Source organism: Geotrypetes seraphini, chromosome 2, assembly GCF_902459505.1.
Source record: "Geotrypetes seraphini chromosome 2, aGeoSer1.1, whole genome shotgun sequence".
Taxonomy (NCBI): Eukaryota; Metazoa; Chordata; class Amphibia; order Gymnophiona; family Dermophiidae; genus Geotrypetes; species Geotrypetes seraphini.
In genome coordinates, this window is record NC_047085.1 from 362,027,637 (window position 1) to 362,047,730 (window position 20,094).

At 42.0% G+C, this 20,094-nt stretch overlaps 1 protein-coding gene across 5 annotated transcripts in view; it reads right to left on the reverse strand.

Annotated features, from left to right (window-relative positions):
- Positions 1-20,094, reverse strand: part of COBL (cordon-bleu WH2 repeat protein) — a 398,758-nt gene that overhangs the window by 346,045 nt on the left and 32,619 nt on the right. The window contains exon 1 of one of the 5 annotated variants that reach the window (XM_033930511.1): positions 12,684-12,808. The exons of the other annotated variants lie outside the window; for them this stretch is intronic. The gene's annotated coding sequence lies outside the window, so the exon portion shown is untranslated. Of the gene's footprint in view, positions 1-12,683; positions 12,809-20,094 lie in introns of those variants that run through there. 5 annotated transcript variants of the gene reach the window in all.

A 20,094-nucleotide genomic window follows, 5' to 3' on the forward strand; every position in this document is an offset into this window, starting at 1 on the left:
CTGGACAGGGGGAAGTAAAAATAAGGGGAAAGGCCTACTGCTAGACAGTGGGAGCAGAGAAGGAGGGTGTTGCTGTACAGGGAGGAGAAAAAAGTAAGGAAGAAGGGCTGCTAGCACCCGTTAATGTAATGGGCTAAAAAAAAACTAGTGTATGTATATTCTGGCTATAATTCTTACACTTTCGTCATTGTCAGCTTACAATTATTTTTACTAAGTATTAAAGTTTTATTGCAGTCAAAGTAGAGCTGAATTGAAATTATGCAAATCCAACAGAAGACAGCCTCTGAGAGGAAGATGCAGGCATAGAGCAGACTAAGGCAGCCAGTCAGCCTGATGGTGACTGCTGACACCTGCAGCACAACCTCACAAGGGGCAGTGCTCCTAGAGCTACTGAGGGTACTAGAGTTGATGCATAACACAGGGCAAAGCTAGAACTGTCAAATCATCAAGGTAAGTCTTGCTCCACAGTGATTACAGTGATGAAGTGATTATGGGCAAGGTAGAAGTGTCTACATATACATTAAGGTACATTAAGTGATGCCATTGTAAACATTCAAGCTTTTTGTTTCGGTCTAGCAGGTTTTTCATATTCCATTTTGGAATTCCATTTCAAATCAATACCAGGACTGAGATCTCTACAGGGATTTTTCCCTATCTGGTCACTGGAACAATAGTCCTTCATCCTTAGACCGTACAGAACCATTCTGCCTAGAATCCCTGCAATCAAAAGTTTCGTCTTAATGGAATACCCTGGGAAAATGAGCTTTCAGCCAATAAGTAAACACAGGTTTATTGTAGGGAAAGAATGTTCACTTTCACACAATACAATGAGGGTATAGTTACATCAAAGATATAGAAATTCTAACCTGTCCACCTGCCAAGTAAGACAGGCTTAAAAGTAAGCTTAATTTTTGGGCTGTTATCACATCTCTTGCTAAAACACAGGCATAGAGTGAAAAACAAAGCACCCCAGGGACTGTTTTTCTTGGAATCAACATTATATAGAAGAATGATTGTTATCATTTATAATCAAATTCTCGAGTTTATGATTAAGTGCCTGTATTTTATAACCTGTCTTGCCAGATGGCATGATTTTGCAATTCTATTGGGGGGAGGGCTTAAAGATGCCTTCCTTGTGTAATCAAAATCTGATTTTTAGATTGCAATCTATGTAAAGTATGCATAAATGAAAATATCATTATAACAGCAAAATATGAGAAGAGACAGAGATGCTGAATCACAGGGGTAGAGGAAAAGAGAGAGGAGATGGTATTATAGACCGGGAGGTGAGGAGAGAAAGAGGAGACAGAGATACAGTAGATGCTGGATCATAGGGGTAGAATAGAAGAGTGAGGAGATAGGGAGATGCTGGACAAAAAGAAAGGGAAAGAGAATGGGAGATGCTGGACTGCAGGGGGTGTGGAGGGGAAAAGGCAATAAGAAACAATGCTGAACCACAGTGGTTGAGAGGAATAGCAGATGCAAGGCTAAAGCAGGGAAAGAAATAAGAGAGAAGGGAAGATGCTGGACTATGAGGGAGATAGAAGAGATTTTGGACTGAGAGAGGGGACATGAAAGTAAAGGAAAAGGGAGAAGGGCTGGGGAGGATGCTGGACTGCAGGGAAAGGAAGGGGAAAGGAGAGGTGACATACTGAATTATGGGTGGCTGGAGAGGAGAAGGAACAGAGATGGAGGACAGTGAAAATGTAATGCAAGGGGAAAGAAAGAGGGGAGATTTGGGGCATGATGGAACTATTTCTTAAGAGGCTATGGAAGGGCAGTATTCGCAAAGAGATGAGTAAAGGTAGATATAGAGCTGAGGAAGTAGTAAAAGGGAGTAATCAGAGACTGAATAGGGCTAAACGACAAAAGAGAGGGACTGGAAGCACAGAAGGAGGTGACCAAAAGGGGATATGAGAGAGGAATACAAATGAGAGATGCAATAGGAAGGGGTATAGAGGGTGAAAATAAGGAAATAAAATTACCAGAGAAAGGCATTAATGAATAGTTGCATTTTCAACATTTTCTTGAAATTAATCCTCCCAGCACAAAATCGCAGAGTACCAAGCAGGGCATTCTGAAATTTAGCACCTGCCACAGACATCATTATTGCATAATTCGACATCTTACCCTCTAGTCCAGATATAGGCGATACATTCCAGTAGCAAACTGAAACTAAAAATGTATAAATACAATTAAAAGATGAAAATAAGATCAACCATCAAGCCCCCAATGTACATGGGTAGATCCCAGAAAAGGGAAGAAGACAGTACTCAATCAAACAAAGAAAACTAAGTAAGTGAGGTATTCAGGTAAAAAGATCGAATCACATTAATATAACCATGTCTGTAACAAAGAAATCTTGATCAGCCATCATTTCAAGTAGATACCGGTAAATCCTTTTTAGAATCCAGAAATAAACTTAATTGTTTTGGGTTCCAAAAAGTAAAAGTTTGACCTCTAAATTTAACAATACACATGACAGGAAAATGTAGAAAGAACTGCCAACTTATGTGCTGTATTTCCTGATGTAATAACAGAAATGCCTTTCTTCTATCCTGAATTTACTTAGAGACATCAGGAAATACCCAAACGTTCAGTGGCGTACCAAGGGGGGGGCGGGGGGGCGGTCCGCCCCGGGTACCAAGCCCTGAGGGGGTGCTCCCGGTTCGGTCCAGTTACCCCCCCTGCGCCGGGTGTCGCGTCTGGAAACAGCCTGCAGCAAGATCGCGATGCCAGAGATCTTTGCCTGCTTCGACTGTTTCCTCCGCCACGGTCCTGCCCCTCCTCTGATGTCAGAGGAGGGACGGGACCGCGGCGGAGGAAACAGCCGAAGCAGGCAAAAATCTCTGGCATCGCGCGATCTTGTTGCAGGCTGTTTCCCCAGGGCAGTAGCGTACCAAGGGGGGCGAGGGGGAGGTCCATCCCGGGTGCCGCCTTAGGGGGGGGTGCACAGCTGGCCCGGTCCCTATCGCGCTCCTACCCTCCCAGCGAAAGCAGCATCGGCGCCATTATCGAAAAAGGTAATGGCGCCAGGCCTTGGAGCACCAAGGCAGACCGCTTCTCCCCCCTCCCAGCCGAAACCCCGCTGACCATCCTATCTCTCTCCCCCCCCCCAAGTGAACCTTTCTGACCCTCCCAGCGAAAGCAGCAAACCTCCCTCCAGTAGCGTCGGCTTTATCCTCCCTCTGCCGCATCACTGATGACGTCATCAGTAACGCGGCAGAGGGAGGAGAAAGCCGCGAAGGAGGTTTGCTGCTCTCGCTGGGAAGGTCGGAAAGGTTCACGGGGGGGGGGGAGATAGGAGGGTCAGCGGGGGTTCGGCTGGGAGGGTGGAGAAGCGGACTGCCTCGGTGCTCCATTACCTTCTTCGGGCAGCAGCAGCGTTTACAATTCGCTGCTGTTGCCGGCTTCAGGCCTTGTTCTCTGCCGGGTCCTGCCTACTTCCAGTTTTCATGAAGACAGGACCCGACAGAGAGGAAGGCCTGAAGCGGGCAACATCAGTGAATTGTGAATGCTGCTGCTGCTGCCCGATGAAGTTCAGGACATCAGGACATCGGGGAAGGAGCAGGGAGAAATCGGCTGCTGGCTTGGGGGTGAGGGTAGGGAAAGAATCGTGGAAGTGGAGAAATCGGCACGATGGCTTTGTGCAGGCTAGGGGGAGAGAGAAAGAAATGAAAAAATAAAGAGGGGGGCCAGGGGGAGAGAGAAAGAAAGGCAGAAAGAAAGAGGGGGACCAAGGGGAGAGAAAGAAAGGCAGAAATAAAGGGGGGGACCAAGGGGAGAGAAAGAAAGGCAGAAATAAAGAGGGGGTCAAGGGGGAGAGAAAGAAAGGCAGAAAGAAAGAGGAGGGCCAGGGGGAGAGAGAAAGAAAGGCAGAAAGAAAGAGGGGGACCAAGGGGAGAGAAAGAAAGGCAGAAATAAAGAGGGGGGTCAAGGGGGAGAGAAAGAAAGGCAGAAAGAAAGAGGGGGGCCAGGAGGAGAGAGAAAGAAAGGCAGAAATAAAGAGGGGAGCCAGGGGGAGAGAGAAAGAAGAAGGATCAGAAGAAGGACCAGAGACTCATGAAATCACCAGACAAAAAAGTAGGAAAAATGATTTTATTTTCAACTTAGTGATCAAAATGTGTCCGTTTTGAAAATTTATATCTGCTGTCTATATTTTGCACTATGGCCCCCTTTTACTAAACCGCAATAGAGTTTTTTAGCGCAGGGAGCCTATGAGTGTCGAGAGCAGCGTGGGGCATTCAGCGCAGCTCCCTACGCTAAAAACCGCTATCGCAGTTTAGTAAAAAGGGAGGGGGAATATTTGTCTATTTTTGTATAGTTGTTACTGAGGTGACATTGCATAAAGTCATCTGCCTTGACCTCTTTGAAAACCCGCGGAATATAAATGATAATTAACATTTTCTCTGCGTACAGCGTGCTTTGTGTTTTTAAAATTTTATTGTTGGTAGATCATTTTGACTTGGCCACAAAGGTAAGGGGGAGGGAGGGAGGGGAACTGCTGAAAGACATCTAATAATCCTTGCAGGCTTGACTGCAGGGAATTATTTTTGTAAAATCATGTTTTGTTATGTGACTGGCATTATCTAGACTTTAATTTCTATGAATGAATAGAATGAAAATGATATAAAATTACTTGCTTGTTTTTATGTGCGTGCGCTGAAGGAAAGTGGAGAGAGAGTGGGCTGAGGATGCTGAAGGGAAATGGGGAAGAGAGTGGGGAGAAGACGCTGATTTATAAATTGACAATTGTACAGAATATTGTTTCTTTTTATACTTTAATATAAACAATTCAAGGCTTGTGTGGATGGAATCAGGTGGTTTGCGGGGATGGGGACCGAGCTTACGGGGATTAGTCCAATAAAATTGTATTTTTTTATATCTCATTATTTGTTTTATTTTTATTTGTTAATTTATAAAGTGGTGATTGTTATGTATCAGTTTTTTCAAATGTACATCTACTGTCTTTATATTTTGCACTGTATTAGAGGACATGTGTTACTGTTTTTTGTGGTGTTGCATTGTATCCAGGGTCTGGTTTCTTGGCGGATCAGTTTAACTTTTGTCTACATATTTCTATTTTTAGTTTGTGATTATTCCATTTTGGGCGAGGGTGTATCTCTGTTCTGTGTGTATGAAAAAGACATAGTTTTCAGTTGGCATTGACTACAGGACCAATTGACTGTGCGGGATCTGGCTTGTTTAGTTTTACAATGTATGTGTTGGTGTTCTAGTGCTCACTGCAGTGTTTAAGATGCAGCCTTTTCCTAGGTACACTCTTGTGGTGCGATATGTAGATTGGTACTAAAAATCATATTTTTCATATAGATGGGGGGGGTGTCAAAAAATGATGGGCCCTGGGTGCCACATACCCTAAGTACGCCACTGCCTGCAACTACTCCATATGTACTTCTAATGTCATGACAATTTAGACATAATTTATGTTTTGTTATGTTTGGAATAATGGTTACATATATGAGGTTCAATAAAAGAACATTTTCACTGCCTGTTTCTATTCTGACCATTTATTCCATTTCATGGTTATTGCAAAAAAAAAAAAAAAAAAATTTTTACATGGGGGGGGGGGGTGTAAAAAAATGATGGGCCCCGGGTGCCACATACCCTAGGTACGCCACTGCAAACGTTGTCCCAAAAATTGAACTTGGTGGTGTCTAAGGTAAAGGGTCTCATTTTCAAAGCACTTACACTCCCTCCCCCCTCACTGGTAGAGCTGATGCCTCTGCACCCAGAGCAATGTGAAGTCTCAGCCACATCTTTTCCCTGGTATCCTGACATTAATGTATTAGTCACAGAGCACTGGGATGCTCTTGAAAGGTCCTTAAAATGTGGCCAAGACCATGACAAGACTGTATCCTATGGCTCAGGAATGTCAGCAGTTGTTTGCACAGCCGAAAGTAGATTCTCTAGTAGCCCAGGTAACTAAATGCACCTCACTTCCAAACAAGAGACAAGTAGTCTTGAGGGATGCATAGGATTGCAGAATGGACTCGATTCTGAAAAGAAAGGTTAATGCATTGGCCTTAGGTATTAAGGCAGTAACAGTGGCCTTGTTTGTGGCCTGTGCCTGCCATACCAGGTTGCAGATGAGACCCCAATGAATGGTGACCCTCCCCCCAGCTTATTCAGGCCAGGGGGGGATTATATAGCTGATGCACTATATGAGGTTATTAGAGTTATGAGCAAAGTTTTTGCTTATTCCATCTCGTCCCATAGAATGCTCTGGATAGACAATGGGCGGGATATTCGGCATCCAAGTCTGCTTAGTAAGATGCCCTTCCAAGAGCAGATGTTATTTAGTAAGGGCTTGGACGATCTCATGGCGAATTGTCAACTGAAATCCTTACCAAACAGCAGACAACAACCCCTCCTAGTGTAATGGGGTGATCTAATTTTGGAGGCACATGGTGTTTTAGGCAATTCACAGGTGGCGTGTTGAACCAGAGAATCTATCAAGGATCTCAACAGAGGTTTGCTGGTGCCCAATGACTACAGTCCTCTGGCTCTCATCCAGCATTAACCGCCAAAAAGGCACAATGATGCCAGGGCAGAGACCTCCCTCCCACTGATAAAGAGAAGGCTGGTAAACTATGTGGAAGCCTGGATACAAATCACAATGAACTGCCTAGGTGCTCGATATCCTTTGAGAAGGTTACAAGCTTGAATTTGCACATCCTTTCCTCAATTTATTTGTGACCTTTCTGGCAGGAAGGCTGGAGAAAAAGGTCAAAGTACTGGCAACAGTACAATGTCTGATAGAATTCAAACTATAAAGCTCATTCCAGCCGAAGAATCAAGCTTGGGCAAATACTCCATATACTTCATAGGATTGGAGACCTGTTTTGGATCTCAAAATGGTCAATGCAATTCTGAAACTACTGTGCTTCCACATAGAGACAGTCCACTCAGTTATTGCAGCGGTGGCCCCAGGGGTGTTTCTGACTTCTCTGGATTTAACGGAAGCCTACCTTCATAGTCACATTTTTCTGGAACACAGGAAGTTTATAAGATTCAACATGCTACAGAGGCATTATAAGTTCTCAACGCTCCCCTTTAGTCTGGCCACGGCTCCTCACACCTTCGCCAAAGTGATGGTCATAGTAGTAGCGCAGCTCCACAAAGCAAGGCTACAAGTGCATCCATATTTGGCTAATCAGAGCCCCATCCCTAGAGGAGGGAAAGAAAGCAGTATCCAAGGTGGTCCAGTGTTTCAGAAACCAACAATCCAGCTCAGGTTCTGTAAGAATCACTTGGTGCCAACACAATTTCTGGAATACTTGGGAGTATACTTCAATATGGCACAGGGCCATGTCTTTCTTCCAGAGGAACGTAGACAAAACCTTTGCAAACAAATAGCAGGTCTGTTGGCCATGCCAGCCCCCACAGCCTGGCATTATCTTCAAGTGCTCAGGTCCTTGGGTGAAGGCACATATCCGTCCTCTGCAGGACACACGGTTGTCCCACTGGTCTCCTCAGACAGATGCTCTCCAGAAGACACTACCTTGGACACCACAGGCATGGAGCAACATGAGTTGATAGCTCCAGCTGCAGTCGCTATCAAGAGGCATGCATGGGTGATTTTAATGACAGATGCCAGCTTATATGGCTAGGAAGGTCATTGCAACAGGCATCCGATTCAGGGATGATGGACTCTGTCTCAGAGGAAGTGGTCCATCAACAGGTCATATGAGCTATACATCTGTTGTTGCAGATATTGGAGAGCTCCCTGCACGGCAAGGTGGTCAAAGTTTTCTAGGATAATGCCATAGAGGTGGCTTATGTCAAACGGCAGGGAGGCACCAAACGTGCTCCCCTGCGAATAGAAGCACAATTGTTGTTGGGCAAAGAGTCATCTACAAGCACTATCTATGGCGCATGTAATGGAAGTGAACAATGTACAAGCCGATTATCTCAGCAGACAGACTCTAAATCCGAGACAGTGGTCATTGTCTCAAAAAACCTTCCAAAGTACTGTACGACGCTGGAGTCAGCTGATATTCAACTTAATGACAATGACAGCCAAAAAGAAAGGGGCGCACAGAAAAAGAACTATTATATGTGTTTCCCCCATGGCCAATGATAGGTCGAGTCATCCACAGGATAGCAGACCATCCAGGAAGCGTAATCTTAGTAGCCCCAGATTGGCCTATCAGCCTTGGTATGCAGATTTAGTCCGCCTCCAGAGAAACAAGTCTCAAGTTGCCAATACACCCAGAACTTTTGGCTCAGGGACCAGTTCTTCTAGAAGATCCAGATCACTTTGGTCCTATGGCTTGGCTCTTAAGCACAAGGCGTTAACATACAGAGGATGCTTGAAGGTAGTTGGCTTAGCTACCATGACCAAATCAGTTCACTGGTAAGAACTTGTTTCTATAGGTTAAGATTAATTAGATCATTGTCCGCATTTCTCAACAAATCATCATTAAATATCTTAGTACATTCCCTAGTCATTTCTAAAATTGACTATTGCAATGCCCTAAATAAAGGGACTACCTTAAAAGAAATACTTAGACTACAAATTCTCCAAAACACCGCAATAAAAATTATCACAAAAAAATAAAAAAATTGATCATGTAACTCCACTGTTAAAGGAAAATCACTGGCTACCGGTAAATCATAGAATTACTTACAAAATAGCTTTACTCACACATAAAATATTAGTAAACAAAGCCCCAGCATTTTTAGAAAGATTTCTAATACCATACATCCCTGTAAAATCTTTAAGATCAGAAGAAAAATCTCTGTTAGTAATTCGCTCATTAAAAATCATTTATTCAAAGAGGGATATGATCTTTTCTGTTACAGCTCCTCAAGTTTGGAACTTGCTTCCATCTAACACAAGAGAAGAAAAATTACTTAAAAAGTTGGCTATTTAAGGACACCTTTAACTAACCCATTTAATGTCATATGACCTCATTTTGGAATTTATCTGGACAAGGAACACTTAAGTAGAAATTAAGTGGGTAACATTCCCCAACCTTTTGTCTCCTTACCCACCCTTTTTTCATTTGTTTTGGAATTGTATTTAATCCAATTTTTTTTAGCCCCCTCCCCTCAATTGCATTTTTATGTCACAATTGTTTTTAATGTTCTGTTTGTTGGATTTTTTTGATTTTTTTCACTTTTAATTTTTGTAAATCGCATTGGCTTGGATATTGCGACCATATCAAATATTTTAAATAAACTTGAAACTTGAATCACTCTCCTTAGAGCCAAAAAGTCATCAACAGTCTCAGCTTATGCTAAGGCTTGGGAGAGGTTTCAGCTCTGGTGTGGTGAACAAGATAATGCAGATCCCCTGAGGGCCCCAATTTCAAAGGTCCTAGCTTTTCTCCAAGCTGGGCTCTAAAAAGGGCTGGAAGTCAGCTCCTTCAAGGTTCAAGAAGCAGGCCTCTCTTGTTTCAGGGCCTGTGCGAATAAGGTATCCCTGGCTTTTCATCTGGATATAGCCTGGTTTTTCAAGGATGCACTTCAGTTATACCCACCAGTATGACAGCTTTTTCCAACCTGCTACCTAAGACTTGACAAAGGCTCTATAAGAGCCTTTACAGGGGGCACTGTTGTTGGATCTCTCTGTTAAGACAGTTGTTATAATGTCTGCATACAGAGTGTCAGAGTTGCAGGTGCTTTTCTGCAGAGAACCATTCCTTAGATTCACGGATAGAGTTTACATACACACGGTTCCATCCTTTTTGCCAAAGGTATTCTCAAAGTTTCACATAAACCAAGTCCATCTACCTGCATTCCAGTCCACAGGATCAGAGAAAAAAGGCAAAGTCCTATGACTGCTGGATGTCTGTAGAGTGATTCTATGGCATCTTGAGGCTACTAATGAATTTTAGCTCTCAGATCATCTATTTGTGCAGTCATCTAAGGCGACTATCTCTATATGGATATGCCTGGCCATTTCTTTGACTTACACTGCCTGTGGAAAGCAGCCGCCAATATCATTGAGAACCCATTCAATGAGAAGCGTTGCTTCTTCATGGATCGAAACTGGGGTGATTCCACCCGAGACTTGTATGGTAGCTACTTGGTCCACTCTTCATACTTTCACTAAGTTGTACAGAGTAGACGCTCAGCACAAAGGGATACTACTTTGGGGGCCACAGTATTATGGGCAGGATCATCTGGATTCAAAGGACTGCTTTGATACGTCCCATCTGTCCAGAATAACACACCTATTGCACTAAAAAGAAAGATTAGTTTCTTAATTGTTGCAGTTGTCTGGGTCTCGCTGTGTCTGGGTAGGTAGAACCGACATTTAAGCCATCATACTGTGGATTTCTTCAGGGTGTGCCATGAGGTCTGTAGTTTGTCTTTTTATATATATATATATATATATATATATATATATATATATAAAGTGGGTCCTCCAAACTGATTGGCTGGGGCGAATGAGGCAGGAAAGTGTTGGTCCTTTTTTTTTTTTTTTCAATAATTTTTATTGGAAAAGCAGCCAACACCATAACACGAAATCATAATTTATAGCACAACAGTAGAATGGAACAAAGAACAACAAAACAAGAAAACAAGCAAGCATCCCCTGGAGGGCAACAGTAACACCGAACCAGAAATAGCCCAATACAGGAACCCCAGTGAAAATATGGGCTGCAAAATCAATACAAACAAACAAGGGCCATGCTGGTATTGGCAAGAAGTCGTCTGCCACCACATAGGTGCTGGACTAAGGTGATGATGAAACCTCCTCGGGGAACATAGCAAGGCTGCCTAACTTTTATGATAAATGGACTCAATGTCCCATACACAGCAATCAGTCATCCAGCACATACCATCCAAAAGACACCATACCATACCAACCTCACCAGCCATACTCCAGTCAAACCCCCCATTCGCACCACCCATGCACACCCTAACCACACAAAAGTCCATTGGTCCTGAACTTCAATTTTGGCAGAAAAGTTCTTCGGTAACAAGTTTGAATTGTGGAGGGAAAGAACACTGGTCACAATTTTAAATTCTAGCAGGATAATCCATTGGCACAATTTTTTTTTTTTTTTAAATTCTGGCAGGAGAGAACTATAAACTTTGACAAGGAGAAAGAAGGCGTTTGTCCTTGGCCCCAGTTCTTTTTGCACTAAATTTCTTTTGGATGAGCGGCTGCCATGCTTTATTTATGGAGAGCCCTTTATAATAATAATAACAACAGTTTATATACCGCAGTACCGTGAAGTTCTATGCGGTTTACAAAAGATTAAAAGACGTTACAAGTTGTTTGAACTTAAAGAGGTGCAAGAAAGTGGTTAATAGGTCAAGAGAACCGTATTGAGGAGAAAGAGAAGTACGGGTCAGCCGTCTAGATATTTCAGGAACAGGTATGTTTTTATGCACTTCCTGAATTCCTCATAAGTAGTGGGCAAAAGTAATTGTTCTAGATCTTTACCCCATAGTGCTGCCTGATGTGAGAGAAGGTATTCATGGTGTTTTTTCAGTTTACATCCTCTAACTGGGGGGGAAACGAAGTCCAAGTGTGAGCTTCTCTTGTGTCTGTTGGCTGAGAATGAGAAAAGGTCAGTTAGGTATTTAGGGGCTAGTCCGTATAGTACTTTAAAGCAAAGGCAAGTGAACTTAAACTTTACGCGTGCCTCCATTGGCAGCCAATGCAACTGCCGGTAGCAGGGTGTCACGTGATCAAATTTCTTTATCTCCTTTTGAAGTTATTGAGGTGTCTTGCTATCTCGGTTGCCTCTTTGATTCTTCTCGGCCACTAACGGTCTTCTTTATCCAAGACTAAAATAATAATAATAACTTTATTTTTCTATACCGTCAAATCTAATCATATGACCAGTTTCCTTGGCATGGAGGGCTACAGCTGATTTTTCTGTGTTGCATAGCTTATGGAGTCTCTTGTGCTCTTTCAGCCTTTCCTCTACAGAGCGACCAATTTCACCAATGTAAGATTGGCCGCAGCTGCATGGGATTTAGTGCACTCCAGGGGTTTGGAGCAAAAGTAACCAGTCTTTCATATGTGGGAGTGCGTATGCAAGTTTCTGTGGTGCACTATAAGCTGTTTTGATGTTATTTTTCTTTAGCAGTTTTCCTACGACATAGTGGAGCACTACAATTTTTTGTTCTGTTGCAGTGTTGTCCTCTGATGCCCATCTGTCCAGAATAAAACACCTATTTACAAGAAAGAAGATTATTGAGGTACGAGCCTAATCTTTCTTTTCAAAGGAAATCTTCTAGCAATCTGTTTGTTAGTGTTCATCCAGCTTAAAAATCAATTTAATGTGTTAACACGCATAGAACTTTTTGATGCATGCAAATTGATTATAACGCATGTAAAAAAATATGTTAAAATGAATAAGTGAAACTAAATGGGGGGGAAGAGACAAAGTGAAAATTTTTGGCTTGTGCATATCTTTCCAACTTGCAGGGTCCTGTGTGCACATAGCAGTTCATAATTCTTAGCATACTGAATTCCAGAAATGCTTCCCAAAACATGTCATGTGTTGGAAGGCATGAAATTCAGCTTCAGAGCACGCGCCAAAACCATGCTTTATCATGTCATTATTCAACCTCAACAATCACACTCAGAAACTGGCAGTTTTCCCAGTATCTGCACAACGAAACACTCGCAGTTTAACTTATTTGAGAGGGAGAACATGTGGAGACAGTCTTCAGCTCAGCACAATTCTTACCAAGTAGTACATCATTTGTATTCAATCATTTGATGGTTGGCCATGAATTTATTCCAAGAATGATCTTCACAAAGGTAAAATAATCAGGCACATATTTCGTTAGCAACTGAACAAGAGAGACTCGCCTAAAACAAATATCACAAGAAAAACAAAACTGAGGCATTCCAGGTCCCATTCCAGTAATAAACTTGAATATTTGTCTTAAGTTAAATAAGCTTTTGTGAAAATAGAAACTTTATATACAATAGATTTTATAAATTATGTGCAATCTTTATCAACCTTTTTCATGCTCACACATATACATAAAACAATTTGTGTGGATTTTCAGTAGCAAAATGTAATATTGCTACCACTGGAATTTTAAATGGCTTAATCCTGTCTATGAGCCCCTTTTACAAATCTGTGGTAGCGAGTACCAGTGCAACAAATGTAATTAAGAATATGGAAATTAAACGGGCTTCATTGCATTTGCCATGCATGAATTGCTACCACAGCTTTATTAAAGGGATTATATTTTTCTTGCTATATTTACTACTGCCACTTACACATATGAATTACCGTATATACTTGAATATAAGTCAATCCCCCCCCCCCATTTTCCCTCTCAAAAGGAGGAAAAATGGTTGACTCAAATATAAGTCGGGGGGCTTAATATTCAAGTGCCTTGCCCTGTCAGGCTTTGCACCCAGTCCCCTTCCCTTCCTCCCCTGTCAGGCACTGAACCCAGCTCCCTTCTTGCCCGGCACCCCAGCACCCTTCCCTCCCTCCCCTATCAGGTACTGCACCCAGCACTCTTCCTTTCTTCCCTCCCCTGTCAGGCTCTGCACCCAGCACCCTTCCTTCCCACCCAGGCTCTGTACCCAGCACCCTTCCTTCCCCCCCTTCCATCAGGCTCTGCACCCAGCACCCTTCCTTCCCTCCCAGGCTCTATACCCAGCACCCTTCCTTACCCCCCTCCCATCAGGCTCTGCACCCAGCACTCTTCCTTCCTTCCCCTGTCAGACTCTGCACCCTCCCAGGCTCTGCCCTTTGTCTCCCATCCCTGCCCTATGCTCATACCTCTGCCAATCCCTGGTGGAGGTGCAGCAGGCAGGAGCAAGTTTTCCGAACTCCTGCCCCTCTGCTAACCGACTGTGCAGATCCAGTTTCTTCAGCTGAGCGGCATGAACAGGAGTGTGATTTGGTGCTGCTGCTCGGCAATGAGCAGCATCCTTACTGGCTCCCGCAAATTCTCATGAGAATTCACAGGAGCCAGTAAGGAAGTTGCTCAGTGCTGAGTAGCAGAGCCAAATCACACTCCTGCTAGTGCTGTTCAGCGGCCGAAGAACCTCGATCTGCGGCAACCAGTTATCAGTGCTGCATCTCCACCAAGGATCGGCAGAGGTATGAGGATAGGGCAGGGAAGAGGGGGGCAGAGCATGGCAGTGGCGGCAGCAGCCTGAAAAATTCTAGGAGGGGGCGTTGGCTCAAAATATAAACCGGGACCCTAATTTTTGGGCCCCAAAATCCCAGTTTATATTTGAGTATATACGGTATACTGTATAAAAATAATTAATAGTAGTAGTGCATTCAGATATTGAATTTCACTACTGAATGTATAATGTTTTTGTTGACTTTCAGCCAATATTACATTGGGTCCTTATAAACCTCACTAGTCCCATGAGTTTAGCAGTTTAGAAGATGAAAAGAAGCCAGTAAAATCCAGGATGATTACAAATTGTTCAGATGCTGCCTAACAATTATTTATTTAAGTATTTATATACCACTTATAGCCTAAGTGGTTTACATTCAGGTACGCAAGCATTTTTTCCTTATCTGTCCCGGTGGGCTCACTTTCCACCTAATGTAATAAACTTCTGAAATAGAAATGTCTTTAGTGACAACCCGGATGATAATGATCCCAAGATCCAAGATGACCACACGCTGGAAGTGCTGAGGAACGCTCCTCAGAGTTTGAGTGAATTTTGAGGAAATTTTCAGGGAGTGAGATCACCCACTACTTACCTGAGATGCAGAAGAGACGTGGCCGGAGCACCGCTCCTGCCTCGCGGCGCACTGGAGGAATCTCTGCCGGCACTAGAGACGAGCTGCTGAGGAGAATGCAAAGTGCCCCGTTAGCATCAGCAGTTAGCCCGCTGGAGACGCCGGGAGTAGGCGGGACCGTGGCGACTCTCCTTAGGCCAGATAGTACTCTCAGCCCAGACGCAAGAGCACCACCCTCACAGCCTCAGACCACAAGCTCTCCACGGAGTGGGGAGACCCCACAGATCGGATTGTCTCCTCCTCTGGAGGCCAGCATGTAGCATCGGAGAGCCTGGGAGATGGGGCATTTCAGCAGGAAAACCCCATTATGTAGACTAAGGCGATACCATCATTGAGTGAAGGACATGCCCAGAGGGAAAAGGGGCAAGCAGATTCAACTGACAGTGAGCATTTTTCACTAAGCAAGGAAAAATTCTTATAACTAAGCCCGCTGAAGTGACCCTGGAATCATTATGGGATCTTGTGGCTAACTTTGGTAAAGCCATGTGACCCCATTTTCAATATATAGAATGGAAACTAACTGAACAAACAAAAGAGATAAAAGAACTACAAATGGACATGGTTTCTTCCAAAGTAACTATTGGAAAAGTGGAATAGGACTTGGTATCTTTCAAAAATATTCAAGAGACATTAATTAAAGATAATATAAATCTTAGGAGAAAAATTGAGTCTTTGGAAAACAACGCCCGTGGCAATAACCTAAAATTGATTAATTTCCCAAGGGTCACTATGGTGTCCCCCAGGGAACTGACTAAACGATATCTACAGGAAATACTGGGAGAATCGGAGAAATGCTTACCTCCATTCTCTCAGGTTTATTACTTGACTGCAAAAAATCAAGTTCGACGTCAAGTGACTAACAACTAGGAGGTATTAGATGTATCAACCTTACTTGAGACATCAGATAAAGAAATGGCAATCCCAGCTACATTAACCTTAACGGTGGCTCTTCAGACAAAAATAATTTCTTGGACTTAAAATTCAGATGTTTCCCGATCTCTCACGTGAGACGCTGAAGCGCCAACGTGAATTTCTTCTTTTGAAGCCAGGTGCTTTAGCTTTAGGAGCTACTTCCATTTAAGGCACCCTTCTAAGTGTATAGTGTATCACCGTGAAATTAAGTATGTTTTCTTTGAACCTTTTCAGTTAACTAACTTCTTATCATTATCCCGTGTGGAGAAAGAAAATCATTAGCTCGTTTGATTAATTTAGGCATTAGCTCTCAGCCCTACAACTTTATATCCTTGAACATTTACTTTAATTTCTCGCTTTTTATTATTCTTGGATCCTTTTGTAGGACTTGAGTAAAGTTAAACATATATGTTCTTTTTCTTCCTTGATTGTTGCAATGTTAATTTTGATGGAATTTGTTCTGTTTAACTTCTTTCTGTACAAGTTATTATGCTTGATATAAGTTTGAAAATGATACAAATAAATAATTTTTTTTTAAAAAGTCTTATCTGTTCAGGGAGATAATTCTAACACTTTGCAGACTGTTAAGAAAATAGCTTTGATAGAATAGATTTATATATATCTTTTTTAACCAATGGATAATGAAGGATCAAATAATGTCTTGAATTGGGATCACAATTTCTCAGAAACATATTAATGAGATCAGTCATGTAGCCTGGAGATTGGCCCTGAAGAATAAGAAAAGTCATACAGTGCATGCTTGAATAGAAAGCCAGTACAATTTCACATACAGAAGTGTCACTCTCAAATTCTGAAATTCCATAAATCAAACACGCTGCTGTATTTTGTGCTGTTTGAAGTTTTCATTTAAGTGGATAACGACATTCCAAATAAATGACATTGCGATAAACAGGGCTAGCGTCAGCATTTGCACTACGTCATAAACACTGGCTTTTACAAAGCTGCAGTAGAGGTTTCTACTGCGGGCCAGTGAGGTAAATGCTCCAATGCTCACAGAATTCCTATGAGCGTCAGAGTACGGTATTTATCTCGCTAGCCTGCGATAGAAACCTCTACCGTGGTTTTGTATTAGGAGCTCAAAACCTGAAGCTTAAAATATGATCTTATCCTCCTAAGCTTCCCTAAAAGTCTAAATACTTTTGAAATAGCCTGCATTTGTAATTCAAAACTTATCCAAAACCATTCCTAGAATTTTCAGCTGTGTTTCTAACAAGCAAACAGTACCATCAACAGCCAACTCGCTCACATTAATTTACTTAAAAGGTCATTACATTACATTATATTACATTAGTGATTTCTATTCCGCCATTATCTTGCGGTTCAAGGCTGATTACATCCAAACTAAAACAAGAATTAAATTTCAATTTGAAGTAATAGATTAAACGATGAGATAAAATTTTAAGGGAGAATTATGGGTTTTAGATAATGTTTGGTAACTAGAAAAATTAGAGAGTACTAAGGGTTTATAGAGTGTTGGATGTTGGGTTAGGATTGTTGTGCTGGATAGGTTTAACGTGTTTTTTGAAGAGTATGGTTTTAATTTCTTTCTTGAAGGTTTTGTAATCTGTGGATGTCATCTCATTACTAAGAATTTGGCTTTCTCCCTGCTTACCTTTAACTTAAGTGCTGTTGCCCAAATTTCTAAAGCAGTGGTTCCCAAACCTGTCCTGGAGGACCCCCAGGCCAGTCGGGTTTTCAAGATAGCCCTAATGAATATGCATGACAGAGATTTGCATATAATGGAGATGCCAGGAATGCAGATCTGCTCCATGCATATTCATTAGGGCTATCTTGAAAACCCGACTGGCCTGGGGGTCCTCCAGGACAGGTTTGGGAACCACTGTTCTAGAGTGTTGAGACCTCGTTTACCCCACCTTTTACAAAGGTTTTTAGCAGCAGCCCGTGTGCTGAATGCTCTGCACTGCTTCGACGGTCATAGAGTTCTTATGAATATCAGAGAAGCGCAGAGCATTTAGCGCGCCAGCCGGTGCATAAAACCTCTTGTGCAGTTTTATAAAAGGGGGGTTTAATCTTGGGTATTATTTCCTGAAAGTCATTATTAAACGGAATATAAATTGTGATACGAGCATCATTTGTGTAAATGCACAGGTCATACATACAGTTGTTTGCCATAAGTATGTTAAAACGTTTAGGTAAAATAGGGCAGCCCTATGACATTCCACATCCAGGTATCCACGATGTAGACAACTTCCCAGACATTTTTATTTGATAAGACCATTTTTTCCAGAAAGCCATGAAACCAGGTATGATCTACACCTCCTATCCCATCATAGTCTAACAAACTTAACAGTATGCTCTTTTATGCAGTTAAAATGGCCAATAATATATGTACATCTGGACTGGATTTTTATTCTTTTCAGCACAAAACAAGTTGGAAAGAATTATAACAAAGATCGACAATGTCTGTGCAATGGTCTGTCTGTCTGGGAGTCAAAGTAACTGAGAATGGGAGGAAACTTGGCAGATTGAGTTTGAAAAGGGGCCAAATTGGATTGAGGGTTCCAGAGAGCCGAGGGCCCCCTCACCAAAAAAATATATATATATATCTATGAAATAGACATTGAAACGCCTTTTCCCACAAAAATGCACATGTGTGTGTGTGTGTATATATGTATATACATATATACACACACGTATATATACACATACATACATACATATACATACACACACATATATATACACATACATACATACACACCGGTGTATATATGTGTATACACATATATACACACACACACACACATATATACACACACACTAGTGCATTTTTGTGGGAAAAGGCGTTTCAATGTCTATTTCATAGAAACAGAGAAAATATAGCAGCTGGGAAACAGAGCAAGGCAGTTTAAAAGGTAGAATTCCCTACTTTTCCAAACCACCAAACTTCTCCCCCCAACTACCAAAAACGTGCTCCCTCACAAATACTCCATACCCTGGGGCCCGGATTCTGTAACCGGCGCTGTTGTCAATCATGTGAAAGCACCAGATACAGAATTGCCATTCCCAGCACCTACCTTTGGATGTGAATCACGCCTTTGTAACGCTTTAGGCCGCCCAACGCTACTTCTGATATTAGCCATGCCCACAGTGGCATTAGGCAGCTTAAAGCGCCTATGGAGATGCGATTCCAGCACTGATTTTTTAGGTGCCAATAGGCACCTTGAAACTCAATTAAAAATGCCATTTAAACAGCACCTATAAAAAACCAGCACCAGTTAGAGAAGCCGGGCCTTAAGAAATAACCTTTATATAAATTATATTAGTTAGATGCTAAAACCCACTGCAATGTATGAGAAAACTTACTCACCAGGTCAGTAACAATCTAATTATAAACACAGCACACTGTTCTAAGAAACACAGCAAATGTGAGATTGCTCGTTTATATTTCCATTGAAAGCTCAAAAGCTCATATCTTAATTGCTTAATTGTTGCACAGAATCCAGAAAGTACTATTTCAGACTCTCACTTTTCTTGCATTCATTAGAAATAAGTGCACAGCATTGTAGTAAAATATATTAATTTGATTCTAAAATCCACCGAAGTACACTTCCCTCTCAATATTCACAGGTTTGGCACTTGCGACTTCAATTATTCACTTTTTTCCCCTCCCAGACTTACTTTTTAAAAACTACAACTTACTTAGGGCCAACTCTGACCCACTCCTGCCTCTCTTCTGTCTCCCGGACTCCTCCACAACCTACTTAGGGCTGGCTCTGACCCACCCCTGGCTCCCTTCCACCTCCCAGACCCCTCCACAACTTATTTTTGAAAGCCTGATGTTCTAGCAGTGAAGCAGGGCAGGAGCAATCTTTGCATGTTCTTGCCCTGGGCAGAGCAGCAAAAAAAAAAAAAAAAAAAAAATGGCTGCTGTGAATTCCACCTGTAGCCTACATTTTATTGAAGTATAAAAAGAAGCAATATTCTGTACAACTGTCATTTTATAAATCACAAATATAGAACAAGGATCAACAAAATACCTGTCTCCTTCCCTTCCCTCCTCAAAAATAACCCCGCACTATCGAGAAAACTGAAAAAGCCAAATTAGTACAAAATGCAACATAGCAACATAGAAAAATCATGCTAAAAGAATACTTTGGTCACGCACACAGAACACAAATGCCAAATCCATAATAGCTGACCAAAAATTATAAACATAGATTAAACCAAAATCCCAAAAAGCCACACTTTGCAACACCTACATAGATATATAAATAAATAAATAAAGGAGTTGAAATCAAAGTGGAGATAACATACAAAGGAGTCAGAGTTGAAGGTTTTATGTTCTGACTTCAAAACCCTGGAATAAAGAAAGGTTTTATTCTTCTTGTCAGCTAACTGTTGATTTCCTCCTCTTCTGAAAAAGTATCCACATATTCTTTTGCAATGCTTGGCACTGTAGCTCTCCTTTTGG